The sequence below is a fragment of the Nansenia antarctica genome, assembly GCF_963989245.1.
Source record: "Nansenia antarctica genome assembly, chromosome: 16".
Classification (NCBI taxonomy): Eukaryota; Metazoa; Chordata; class Actinopteri; order Argentiniformes; family Microstomatidae; genus Nansenia; species Nansenia antarctica.
The window spans coordinates 3,040,575-3,054,549 of record NC_137686.1 but is presented as its reverse complement, the minus strand read 5'-3'; positions in this window follow the sequence as shown (position 1 = coordinate 3,054,549).

Here is a 13,975-nt window from a genome sequence, read left to right as displayed (position 1 = left end):
GCGTTAATAACCAGGGTTCGTCGAGTATTCGCACCCGTAACAGACTACACTAAAATAACATCGTGTCAGCAAAAGGCCGGCGAGTCACTCCAGGAGTACCGAGGCCGCTGTGAACAAGTGTTCAGACGTCACGGGGGACTACCACATGACCCCACTGACGCTTCACCTTACCAACAACAACTGAAGGCCGCCCTTATGGGAGGTTTTTCAGCGGGCATAGCAGACTTCATTAGGAAGCATAATATAAACCACAAGACTGGTGGAGTGACAGAATGCATGAACTATGCAGAGCATGCAGTGGAGGATCTCAGACGAAAGAAAGACAAAAAGAGAAATCAGCTGATGCTAGAGACAGAGGACGGGACAGAAATATGTTGTTATGTGGGAGGGAACTCAGGCGGAAATAGGAACAACCAAGGGAATCAAAATAAAGGGAATCACAACCAGGGTGGGGGAGGAAACAATCAGTACAAAGGACACAAGGGACAAAACAGAGAGGGGGGGGGAAATCAAAAAAGAACGGGCTTAAATAAAGATGGGAAATTCCTCTGTTATAATTGTGGACAAGAAGGCCACATGGCCAGAGAGTGCCAAAACCACAGACAAGACAGACGGGGGGATAACCAACAGGGATATCAACAACAGAACCAACAGGGGGCCAACCGGGGGGGACAGGGATACAACAACAATGAGGGACATTTTGTCCACCAACAACAACACTGACTAGACGGTCAGGGATCAGACTCAGACTCAGACTGGTCAGACACAGGCTTACAACCTAAAAAAAACAGGCGACACACCCCTATTGGACATTTCAGAAGTAATGACAAATTGGTCGCTCTCATATAACAAAATTAAACCAATGAGAAGAATAAAAATAGAAGGAAAAAGCATCGTATTCTTATGTGACACAGGGGCGGACTCCTCTGTGGTTACAGTAGAATTGGCAAATATGTGGCCAGCAATAACAGAACACTGCGTTAAATCAGCAAATGGTCAAATTAGCAGACATCAAGTATCACAACCCTTAGACATAATCGACCCTCTCTCCGGTATAGAGGGTAAATTATCGTTCTCACTAATTCCAGACTGTCCAGTAAATCTCCTAGGGAGAGATGGCATATGCCTACTAAAACTTAGACTTATACCAGTAGCTGGAGGAGTACGTGCAGTAGGACCAACTGAAAGAGCAGAAGACCAGTTAATGGTGCGACATGGGTTAGGACAACCGCACTATTTCTGGTCCCTCAAACTACCACATCCAGCCCCAACTGAAACGGCCAAAACGTTGATTAGTTATGTATCCCCACGAGAGGGACAGACCAGAATGAAACCAACAGAACTGCATATCACCCTTAGATATGCTAAAAAGCCAGGGCCTGACCCGCCCTATCAAGCCCTATTCGATAGAATGGGGCCACAGAGAACAGTTCTTAGCTACCTCTACCAAGACGAGCTAGGAAACGCAGCAGTTTCAACCTCGCTAACCCCAGAGGCAACGAAACTGCTGGGCTCGACTCAGTATCCCCACCTCTCACTTGCTATTGGTCCAGGTACCGAGTGGAAGCAGCTGGGTAGTTTCACTCGGCAGGTAGCAAGCATATGTCAGGGGTGGGAAGACATGAGTGAGAAACCGGGCTGGCAGCGATACCAAAATATAGAACGAAAAAGCCTAGCATGGGTTACAACAATGACACCACACACGAATTTGGACGAATGACAAATAATACTATTAAGTGCAGAGGCTGAGAATGCACTTAAAGTGAGCATTTAACACTATCAAGCCATCACTGCTGGCTGACAAACTAGCAGTGATGTGTGTGGAGGACTCCCTGACGGCTTGGATCCACAACTACCTCACAGACAGGCGTCAGTATGTGAGACTGCAGGGCTGTCAGTCTGAGGTGGTGGTGTGCAACACCGGTGCCCCCCAGGGAACTGTTCTGTCACCCTTTCTCTTCACCCTCTATACCTCCGACTTCCAGTTTAGCTCCGACCAGTGCCACCTGCAGAAGTTTTCGGATGACTCCTCTATCGTCGGTTACATCACAGACGACAGGGATGAGGAGTACAGGGCCCTGGTGGAGAGCTTCGTGCAGTGGTGCGACACCAACTACCTTTTGCTTAACACCAGCAAAACAAAGGAGTTGGTGGTGGATTTTAGGAGGAAGAGAAGGACCCCAGCCCCCATCACCATCAAGGGGGTGGAAGTCGAGAGGGTGGACTCCTACAGGTACCTGGGAGTACAAATTAATAACAAACTGGACTGGACTGACAACACCGAGGCTCTTCTCAGGAAAGGGCAGAGCAGACTGTTTTTCCTGAGAAGGCTGAGGTCTTTCGGTGTCTGCAACAAGCTGCTGCAAATGTTTTATCAGTCGGTGGTTGCCAGCGTTCTGTTCTTCGCCGTGGCCTGCTGGGGTGGAAACATCTGTGCCAGGGATGCTGCGAAGCTAAACAAACTGGTGAAGAAGGCCAGCTCTGTGGTGGGGACCGGGCTGGACAGCCTAGAGGTGGTGGCAGAACAGAGGATGGGGAAAAAACTGGCGGCCATGCTGGCCAATCCCTCCCACCCGATGTACTGCGAGCTGGCAGGGATGAGGAGCAAGTTCAGCCACAGATTTGTTCTCCCCCGTCAAAGTACAAAAAGATTTGGACAGTCCTTTATTCCAGCTGCACTCCGACTCTACAACCAGGCCCCGCAGGGTGGGGGAGACCTGGAGATGGAACTTTTGGAACTTTTTACTTATTGAGCCTGCACTGTTTTATGTATTTTATTGAATGTTTTTCTGTTTTCTGTACTGAATGTTTTCTGCCCTAACTGAGCTGTTTGACAACAAAATTTCCCCATTGGGGACAATAAAGGTTTTCAATCAATCAATCAATCAATCAATTCCAGATAGCCTCTGGTCCAAAGGAAAGACCGATGTGGGATTAATTTTTAAAGTAAAACCAGTACGGGTCAAAGCCAAATCAACTTATCGACCCAATGTCAGACAATACCCATTAAAAGACGACGCCCGCATAGGTATCAAACCAGTTATACAGGACATGATAAAAGCAGGCATTCTTAGGGAATGCCCCGACGCAGAATGCAATACACCAATATTTCCTGTAAAAAAGGCAGACCAAACGTCATGGAGAATGGTGCAGGATCTCCGAGCTGTAAACCAAGCCACACAGGGCGCGGCTGCAGTCGTAGCAGATCCTCACATTCTACTAAACAGTTTATTTGCAGGACAAACATACTTCTCTGTTATAGACCTTAGCAATGCGTTCTTCTCCATCCCAGTGGATAAAGATTCACAGGGGTGGTTCGCATTTACATACGAACACAAAAAATACACATACACACGCATGCCACAAGGGTGGTCTGAAAGTCCAATGATTTTCCACCAGGCAATGCAAAATTGCCTGGCGGACCTTCATATTCCAGAGTCCTCACAGATTCTGCAATATGTAGACGACCTGCTGGTGGCCGCCCCCACCAAACAGGAATGTATGGCCGTCACGATCCAGTTGCTACAGCATCTGGAAAAAACAGGAAGTAAAGTATCGAAATCGAAACTGCAAATATGTCAAGAAGCAGTTGTGTTCTTAGGACACACATTAAACAAAGAAGGGCGTCGCATTAACCCAGACAGAAAAACATCAATGACGGCAACACCACAACCACAGACTAAGAAACAAATGATGCAGTTCTTAGGAATGACAAACTACTGCAGGGCTTGGGTGGCGGAATATGCCGCCATCACCCAACCCCTGCTGAATCTGATATACACAGACACATTAAAAATGAGCGATAAACTCGATTGGAACACGGAAGCATTAGACGCATTTAATACACTAAAACAAAGTCTAGTAAGCTCCTCCGTACTCGCATTACCAGACTATGGGAAACCATTTACTCAGATGGTAGATTGCAAACAAGGATTTATGACCTCAGTATTGACTCAAAAACATGGAGAAAAACAGCAACCCATTGGGTTCTACTCTAAACGATTAGACCCAGTATCATTGGCACTTCCACCGTGCGTTCAGGCTGTCTGCGCGGCAGCAATGGCAGTACAGTGCACGGCAGAAATAGTCCTGTTCCACCCGTTGAGGTTATTAGTACCGCACGCTGTCTCCATGTTGCTGAATGAAACAAAAATGGCGTTCCTCTCACCAGCTCGTTTCCTCGCTCTGACAGCCACGCTACTGTCACAACCTCACATCAGCATAGAACGGTGCACAGTGTTAAACCCCGCTACACTGATGCCCACCCCAGATGATGGAAACCCCCATTCGTGTAAAGAGCAAACAGAACAAACTTGCAAACCACGGCGAGACCTAAAAGATACTGCACTAGGGAAAGGAGAAGTGTGGTATGTGGATGGGTCTTGCTCAAAGTCACTGACAGGACAGAACATGACAGGATACGCTGTAGTATCAGACACATCAATCATCAAAGCTGGCAAACTACCACACTCACATTCAGCTCAAGCAGCTGAATTAGTAGCATTAACAAAAGCATGTGTAGCAGCCAAAGGAATAGACATCACATTATACACTGATAGCCAATATGCATATTCAGCGACACACACCTTCGCTGCACAATGGGCTAGGAGAGGAATGAAAACCTCTACAGGAAAATCCATAACACACTCAGAACTGCTGACCAAATTACTGGAAGTAGTTCTGCTACCTCGCTCCCTAGCTATATGCAAATGCGCTGCACACACCAAAGGAACAGACAGAACATCGAAAGGAAATGATTTTGCAGACAGAACAGCAAAAGAAGCAGCTGCGGGTAAATACGGAACTGAGATTCTCGTCAACACAAAACCACTTCCGCAGCCAATACCATTTGAAGCTATTATAGACATGCAGAACAATGCATCAGACAAAGAAAAAATTAAATGGGCTAGAGACAACGCAGTCCTAGGGACGGACAAAGTTTATAGAATAAATGGGAAAATTGTTTTACCACAGAGTCTCTACAAAACAGCAGCTCATTTGATACATGGGGTTTGCCACGTATCAACAGCAGGGATGATTAACAGGATTAATGAACATTTTCACACATATAATTACACACAATTTTCAAAAAACTTTTGTAGATCGTGTATGACCTGCTGCAAACATAATTCACAAGGAAATGAAAGACCAAAGAGGGGCAAGTTCCCCTCTGCAAAACATCCATTTCAACACATGCATATGGATTTTATCGAACTCCACAGCTCTGGGCCAAACAAGTACAGATACTGTTTGACCCTCATCTGTCCAATGTCAAAATGGGTTGAAATAGTACCCTCAAAAACGAATGATGCACTTACAGTGGCCAAAGCCATATGTAACCGCATCATTCCAAACCACGGCATCCCAGAAAGAATATATAGTGATAATGGCTCACATTTCGTGAACGAATTGATCAAACACGTGTCCAAACACCTGGACATTGAACTAAAGAATCACTGTTCCTATCACCCTCAAAGTGCAGGATTGTTAGAAAGAACAAACGGCACAATAAAACTAAGACTTAAGAAAGCAATGGAAGAAACGGGGCGAAGGTGGGAAGAGTGTGTTTCTCTAGTGGAAACATACATGAGAATAACACCGACACCTACGGGTCTGTCCCCATTTGAAATAGTAAATGGGAGAAGGTTTAGACTACCCATAGTAGACGACATTAGGGAAGTAGATTTGGCAGAAACGGAAAACACACTGGCCACGTGGATGACCCAGCTATTTAGGAAACAGGAAATAGCCAGAACAAATAATCTGCCAGACCTTTCTGTCTCCCTACAGGATCCAAGACTACAACCTGGTGACCAGATCCTCATCAAAGAAATAAAGAGAAAACATTGGCACAGCCCGCGGTGGGTTGGGCCATTTGAAGTACTGTTGAGCACCCCAACTGCTGTCAAGATCGCAGAACGAGATACGTGGATACACCAAAGCCATTGTAAGAAAGTGACATTGTTCCCCTCGAACGACGGGTAGTGGTGGAAGTCCGGCTACAAAGGGGGCCGTCCTGGTAGTGGACGGTACGTCTCAAACCGGTGAAGAATTCTCCAGATCCACTACCTCTTAGAATGAGGGGACCACATCTTTTTTGGACAATGGTGTTCCTGGCCTTAGGCCTCACTCTGTTAATCATAGGACAGACTCCAGAGCAAGATACTGATATTAATACACGAACACGACGATATCTGGCTGACCTAACACAAGACACAGACACCGCCACACACCCTTTTCTGACTAACACATGGTACAAATATGCTCACAGACAGGCGCAGAATAGGAATATGACTGACTGTTATGTTTGCTCTCATTTGCCTGTCTCAGCCAGCCACCCCACTCTGTGGGTGGTTCCGCTCTCAAGTCGACAAACAGAGTGCCTCATAAGCAGAATAAGTGGAAAAGACAAATCCCCATATTTCTGGAACATTAGGCCCCTATGCGCAGAAACGCTCCCCTTGCATCTCCATTTGCCCAAACCACTCTTGACCCCTCTAGTTAGATTCGAACCTGGGGTCGAGCTCGCTAACTGCTTTACTAGGAAGAAAGGAACAATTCCTCTAGGGAAACTCCCTAAGATAAGATGCCAAATTACTTGGACAATACCAGAGACAATAATATCAGAGTACATTATAGGAATACCAGAGACAAGATCACAGTACATTATAGGAAAGGGCAGAGTACAGCTCGATCCGGATCTCGATGAGAGCCTTAAAGGTTCAAGAATGGTTCAAGAATGGTCGAGAATGAACGATTTCCCTAGAAATGGCACTCGGCCAGTACAGTATATTGGGTCTGTGGGAATAAGGCATACACTCATCTCCCAGATAACTGGGCCGGGGTGTGTGCTCCCGTTGTCCTATCAGAACACACTTACATCATGACCCATGACATCTCCTCCCGACGAACCAAACGAGACGCCCAAGTCCAGGCACACGACCCAATCTGGGGCAGTGATGTCCCAGATGACAAGAAACTTTGGACTACTAGTCAAAAGATTGTACTTGCATTGTTCCCCGGGATAGGGATAGGGAAGCATTCCCTGCGCATAGAAACCCTGAACTATCAATTAGAGACATTTGTAAATGCATCCCTTACGATAAACGAAGCCCAGAACCGCGAAATCGATCAGATCAGACTGATGGTACTCCAGAACAGAATGGCTCTTGACCTATTGACTGCAGTGGCAGGAGGAACATGTGTGATGCTTAACACCACATGCTGCACTTACATCACAGACAACTTACACTTGCCCAATATGACTGACGCTTTGAACCGACTCCGTGACTTGCAACACATCCTGACAACATCCCACACTGATCAGAATGCGTGGGGATGGTTGGATTGGCTGAACCTGGGAGGCATGAAACAACTATTAGTAAAAGGACTAATGATTTTCTTTGTTGTAATGATATTTCTGGCTGTGCTCGTTTGTTGTGTCTTCCCCTGCTTCAAAGCTATGACCAACAAACTGATTTCAGGAATATTTGTACAACAAATGTTGACTCGAGAGATTATGATGGAACCGAAGTACCAGCCTCTAACCCAAATTGAGAAAAATGAATATTCATGTCTGTGATCTGTACGGCGACGTTGAATGACGGTTGAACTAGAAAATGTGGAAACAAGATAGCTCTACCTGAATAAAGAGACGGATGTTTGTATCGTGATAAAATATGAAAAACAGCAGGGAAATGTTAGAGTTAAAGACAATGTTTTCATAAATGATAAAATGATAGAGTTAAATGTTCTATATAATTCTTTGTATCACTGTGTAAAACTCTACACCCTTTTACTCTGGGCTCTGTATATGAACCTTGTACACCATGAACCTTGTACACCATGAACCTTGTACACCCTTTTACTCTGGGCTCTGTATATGAACCTTGTACACCATGAACCTTGTACACCCTTTTACTCTGGGTTCTGTGCATGAACTTTTTCTCACCCATTGTCCACCCCTTATCTTCAGTTTCAGCTGGGCGTCCGCTTCCTGTCACTTCCTGTCATTGTGTTGTCTGAATCGCCCAGCAGAGAAACTGCTCATGATGACTTTCCCATGACTGCACTTCCTCATGAAAAACTGTCTCCGCCTTTTTCCATTCTGTTAGAATAAAGGCTGACTTGGAGAGTGGAACTTCAGATCCATTTGGACTGACCCTTAAACACGGTCTCTATGAATCACTCTCCTTGCAAGTAAACTGAGCTCCTTGACTCCGCGTCTCTTTGTGTCTGAAAGTCTACTACGGTCTGTTGAACTAGCGCTGGTTATCATCACCTGTCCTACAAACAGGCTAAGTCAGAAAATAGCATTGAACTATAACCATCAGTTAATGACTGAAAACAGCTCTCGAAGAGATTGTCAAAAGGGACTCCGAAAACGAAACGTTGATCACTTTTGAGCAAAAGGCTGCAAACACGCAATTCAAGTTGCTCTGATTGTCATTTAGAGTTACATTATAGGAGCATTCAGCAACAAGTCAAAATGTGCTCCAGAAAAGCAGAAAACAACACTGATAGAACTTGAGAACGAATGCAAAAAACAGTCCACTCTCAGAACAGGCCGCTTGGACACTTTCAGAACAGCTCTGTTAATGACTGAAAACAGCTCTCGAAGAGATTGTCAAAAGAGACTCTGAAAACGAAACGTTGATCACTTTTGAGCAAAAGGCTGCACACACGCAATTCAAGTTGCTCTGATTGTCATTTAGAGTTACATTATAGGAGCATTCAACAACAAGTCAAAATGTGCTCGAGAAAGGCAGAAAACAACACTTTGATAGTTTGATATAACTTGAGAACGAATGCAAAAAACAGTCCACTCTAAGAACAGGCCGCTTGGACACTTTCAGAACAGCTCTGTTAATGACTGAAAACAGCTCTCGAAGAGATTGTCAAAAGAGACTCCGAAAACGAAACGTTGATCACTTTTGAGCAAAAGGCTGCAAACACGCAATTCAAGTTGCTCTGATTGTCATTTATAGTTACATTATAGGAGCATTCAGCAACAAGTCAAAATGTGCTCCAGAAAAGCAGAAAACAGCACTGATAGAACTTGAGAACGAATGCAAAAAACAGTCCACTCTCAGAACAGGCCGCTTGGACACTTTCAGAACAGCTCTGTTAATGACTGAAAACAGCTCTCGAAGAGATTGTCAAAAGAGACTCTGAAAACGAAACGTTGATCACTTTTGAGCAAAAGGCTGCACACACGCAATTCAAGTTGCTCTGATTGTCATTTAGAGTTACATTATAGGAGCATTCAACAACAAGTCAAAATGTGCTCGAGAAAGGCAGAAAACAACACTTTGATATAACTTGAGAACGAATGCAAAAAACAGTCCACTCTCAGAACAGGCTGCTTGGACACTTTCAGAACAGCTCTGTTAATGACTGAAATCAGCTCTTTAAGAGATTGTCAAAAGAGACTCTGAAAACGAAACATTGATAACTTTTGAGCAAAAGGCTGCACACACGTAATTCAACATACTCTGATTGTCATTTAGAGTTACATTATAGGAGCATTCAACAACAAGTCAAATTGTGCTCCAGAAAGGCAGAAAACAACACTTTGATAGTTTGATATAACTTGAGAATGAATGCAAAAAACAGTCCACTCTAAGAACAGGCCGCTTGGACACTTTCAGAACAGCTCTGTTAATGACTGAAAACAGCTCTCGAAGAGATTGTCAAAAGAGACTCTGAAAACGAAACGTTGATCACTTTTGAGCAAAAGGCTGCACACACGCAATTCAAGTTGCTCTGATTGTCATTTAGAGTTACATTATAGGAGCATTCAACAACAAGTCAAAATGTGCTCGAGAAAGGCAGAAAACAACACTTTGATAGTTTGATATAACTTGAGAACGAATGCAAAAAACAGTCCACTCTAAGAACAGGCCGCTTGGACACTTTCAGAACAGCTCTGTTAATGACTGAAAACAGCTCTCGAAGAGATTGTCAAAAGAGACTCCGAAAACGAAACGTTGATCACTTTTGAGCAAAAGGCTGCACACACGCAATTCAAGTTGCTCTGATTGTCATTTAGAGTTACATTATAGGAGCATTCAGCAACAAGTCAAAATGTGCTCCAGAAAAGCAGAAAACAACACTGGTAGAACTTGAGAACGAATGCAAAAAACAGTCCACTCTCAGAACCAGTGGCGTAGCGCAAAATCCCGGGGCCCCCCCGCAAGGTGGCGGCGGGGGCCCTTTCGCAACGGAGGTAAAAAAAAAAAAGTGCGTTTTTTAGAGGCCGATGCGTTATTGACGTTGCGAAATTTCGCAATATGCACTCTACATTATAAATGCTTGACTTAGCAAAAGGTACAAACAAGTGAGAGCAATAACTAAAACCAAATGGTAGACTACATCAGTAGAATGTATTATAAGTAGAAAAGTACAAGCTTTATTTCTTTTAACAAAGTGTGGTGTGCACAGCAGCGCGATATCTGTAAACATATAAGCTGTAGACTCTCCGCTAAGGGTTGCCAGATGGGATTGAGAATTTCCAACCTAACCAATCTAAAAACTGCTAAATCCACCAAAAACCAGCCCATCTGGCAACCCTGTCTCCGCTGCATCAGAGTCTACTTGTTGCGTAAAATTGGCCAGGGTTTGTCAAATCCTTTGTTGGACATCTCGTTTCTTAAGTCCTGGTATATTGTGGCATTTCTTTACTTTTTGCCATCTGGTCTAGGAATACCCAGGGAGACGCAGACAGCAGAAGTAGAATAGAATAGTAGAATAGAAAAAGAAGCAGCTATATATAGCCTAACCATGCTGAATTATGATGCACTGACAGCCTGTGACTGTGAACCTGGCCGGACCCTGCCCTTCTGCCTGAGTTTGAGTATGATGCTGCCCAAATAAATGTTATTGTTTAGTGCTGTACGCTTTCGTGGTATTATATTGTGTGAATTATCATCTGTATGTTGTTTTTCTTACACTCCGAATGTCCGAATAGAGAATCTACCACCACCTAAAGAATGCTTATTGTACTTTGTATTGTATTTTCGCTTGCTCATTTTCCTTGTGTCTCGCTGCCTACGTGTGACGTCAAAGTCATGTTGCTATTGGATACGGCTAACTATGTATATCTTTTTAAATATAGGCCTATATATTAAAATTAAGCTTGACACAATGAAGGGCCACTTATTTTCTTTGTTTCATATTTTTTTAAATTATTAAAAAAAAAAAAAAAAAAAAAAAAGATCCAATGTTAGGGGGCCCCCTAGTGGCTGGGGCCCCCCCGCGGTGCGTCGCTTGCGGGCCCGTCCGCTACGCCACTGCTCAGAACAGGCCGCTTGGACACTTTCAGAACAGCTCTGTTAATGACTGAAAACAGCTCTCGAAGAGATTGTCAAAAGAGACTCTGAAAACGAAACGTTGATCACTTTTGAGCAAAAGGCTGCACACACGCAATTCAAGTTGCTCTGATTGTCATTTAGAGTTACATTATAGGAGCATTCAACAACAAGTCAAAATGTGCTCGAGAAAGGCAGAAAACAACACTTTGATATAACTTGAGAACGAATGCAAAAAACAGTCCACTCTCAGAACAGGCTGCTTGGACACTTTCAGAACAGCTCTGTTAATGACTGAAATCAGCTCTTTAAGAGATTGTCAAAAGAGACTCTGAAAACGAAACATTGATAACTTTTGAGCAAAAGGCTGCACACACGTAATTCAACATACTCTGATTGTCATTTAGAGTTACATTATAGGAGCATTCAACAACAAGTCAAATGTGCTCCAGAAAGGCAGAAAACAACACTTTGATAGTTTAATATAACTTGAGAACGAATGCAAAAAACAGTCCACTCTAAGAACAGGCCGCTTGGACACTTTCAGAACAGCTCTGTTAATGACTGAAAACAGCTCTCGAAGAGATTGTCAAAAGAGACTCCGAAAACGAAACGTTGATCACTTTTGAGCAAAAGGCTGCACACACGCAATTCAAGTTGCTCTGATTGTCATTTAGAGTTACATTATAGGAGCATTCAGCAACAAGTCAAAATGTGCTCCAGAAAAGCAGAAAACAACACTGATAGAACTTGAGAACGAATGCAAAAAACAGTCCACTCTCAGAACAGGCCGCTTGGACACTTTCAAAACAGCTCTGTTAATGACTGAAAACAGCTCTCGAAGAGATTGTCAAAAGAGACTCTGAAAACGAAACGTTGATCACTTTTGAGCAAAAGGCTGCACACACGCAATTCAAGTTGCTCTGATTGTCATTTAGAGTTACATTATAGGAGCATTCAACAACAAGTCAAAATGTGCTCGAGAAAGGCAGAAAACAACACTTTGATAGTTTGATATAAGTTGAGAACGAATGCAAAAAACAGTCCACTCTAAGAACAGGCCGCTTGGACACTTTCAGAACAGCTCTGTTAATGACTGAAAACAGCTCTCGAAGAGATTGTCAAAAGAGACTCCGAAAACGAAACGTTGATCACTTTTGAGCAAAAGGCTGCACACACGCAATTCAAGTTGCTCTGATTGTCATTTAGAGTTACATTATAGGAGCATTCAACAACAAGTCAAAATGTGCTCGAGAAAGGCAGAAAACAACACTTTGATAGTTTGATATAACTTGAGAACGAATGCAAAAAACAGTCCACTCTAAGAACAGGCCGCTTGGACACTTTCAGAACAGCTCTGTTAATGACTGAAAACAGCTCTCGAAGAGATTGTCAAAAGAGACTCCGAAAACGAAACGTTGATCACTTTTGAGCAAAAGGCTGCACACACGCAATTCAAGTTGCTCTGATTGTCATTTAGAGTTACATTATAGGAGCATTCAGCAACAAGTCAAAATGTGCTCCAGAAAAGCAGAAAACAACACTGGTAGAACTTGAGAACGAATGCAAAAAACAGTCCACTCTCAGAACAGGCCGCTTGGACACTTTCAGAACAGCTCTGTTAATGACTGAAAACAGCTCTCGAAGAGATTGTCAAAAGAGACTCTGAAAACGAAACGTTGATCACTTTTGAGCAAAAGGCTGCACACACGCAATTCAAGTTGCTCTGATTGTCATTTAGAGTTACATTATAGGAGCATTCAACAACAAGTCAAAATGTGCTCGAGAAAGGCAGAAAACAACACTTTGATATAACTTGAGAACGAATGCAAAAAACAGTCCACTCTCAGAACAGGCTGCTTGGACACTTTCAGAACAGCTCTGTTAATGACTGAAATCAGCTCTTTAAGAGATTGTCAAAAGAGACTCTGAAAACGAAACATTGATAACTTTTGAGCAAAAGGCTGCACACACGTAATTCAACATACTCTGATTGTCATTTAGAGTTACATTATAGGAGCATTCAACAACAAGTCAAAATGTGCTCCAGAAAGGCAGAAAACAACACTTTGATAGTTTAATATAACTTGAGAACGAATGCAAAAAACAGTCCACTCTAAGAACAGGCCGCTTGGACACTTTCAGAACAGCTCTGTTAATGACTGAAAACAGCTCTCGAAGAGATTGTCAAAAGAGACTCCGAAAATGAAACGTTGATCACTTTTGAGCAAAAGGCTGCACACACGCAATTCAAGTTGCTCTGATTGTCATTTAGAGTTACATTATAGGAGCATTCAGCAACAAGTCAAAATGTGCTCCAGAAAAGCAGAAAACAACACTGATAGAACTTGAGAACGAATGCAAAAAACAGTCCACTCTCAGAACAGGCCGCTTGGACACTTTCAAAACAGCTCTGTTAATGACTGAAAACAGCTCTCGAAGAGATTGTCAAAAGAGACTCTGAAAACGAAACGTTGATCACTTTTGAGCAAAAGGCTGCACACACGCAATTCAAGTTGCTCTGATTGTCATTTAGAGTTACATTAATAACAAAATGTGCTCGAGAAAGGCAGAAAACAACACTTTGATAGTTTGATATAACTTGAGAACGAATGCAAAAAACAGTCCACTCTAAGAACAGGCCGCTTGGACACTTTCAGAACAGC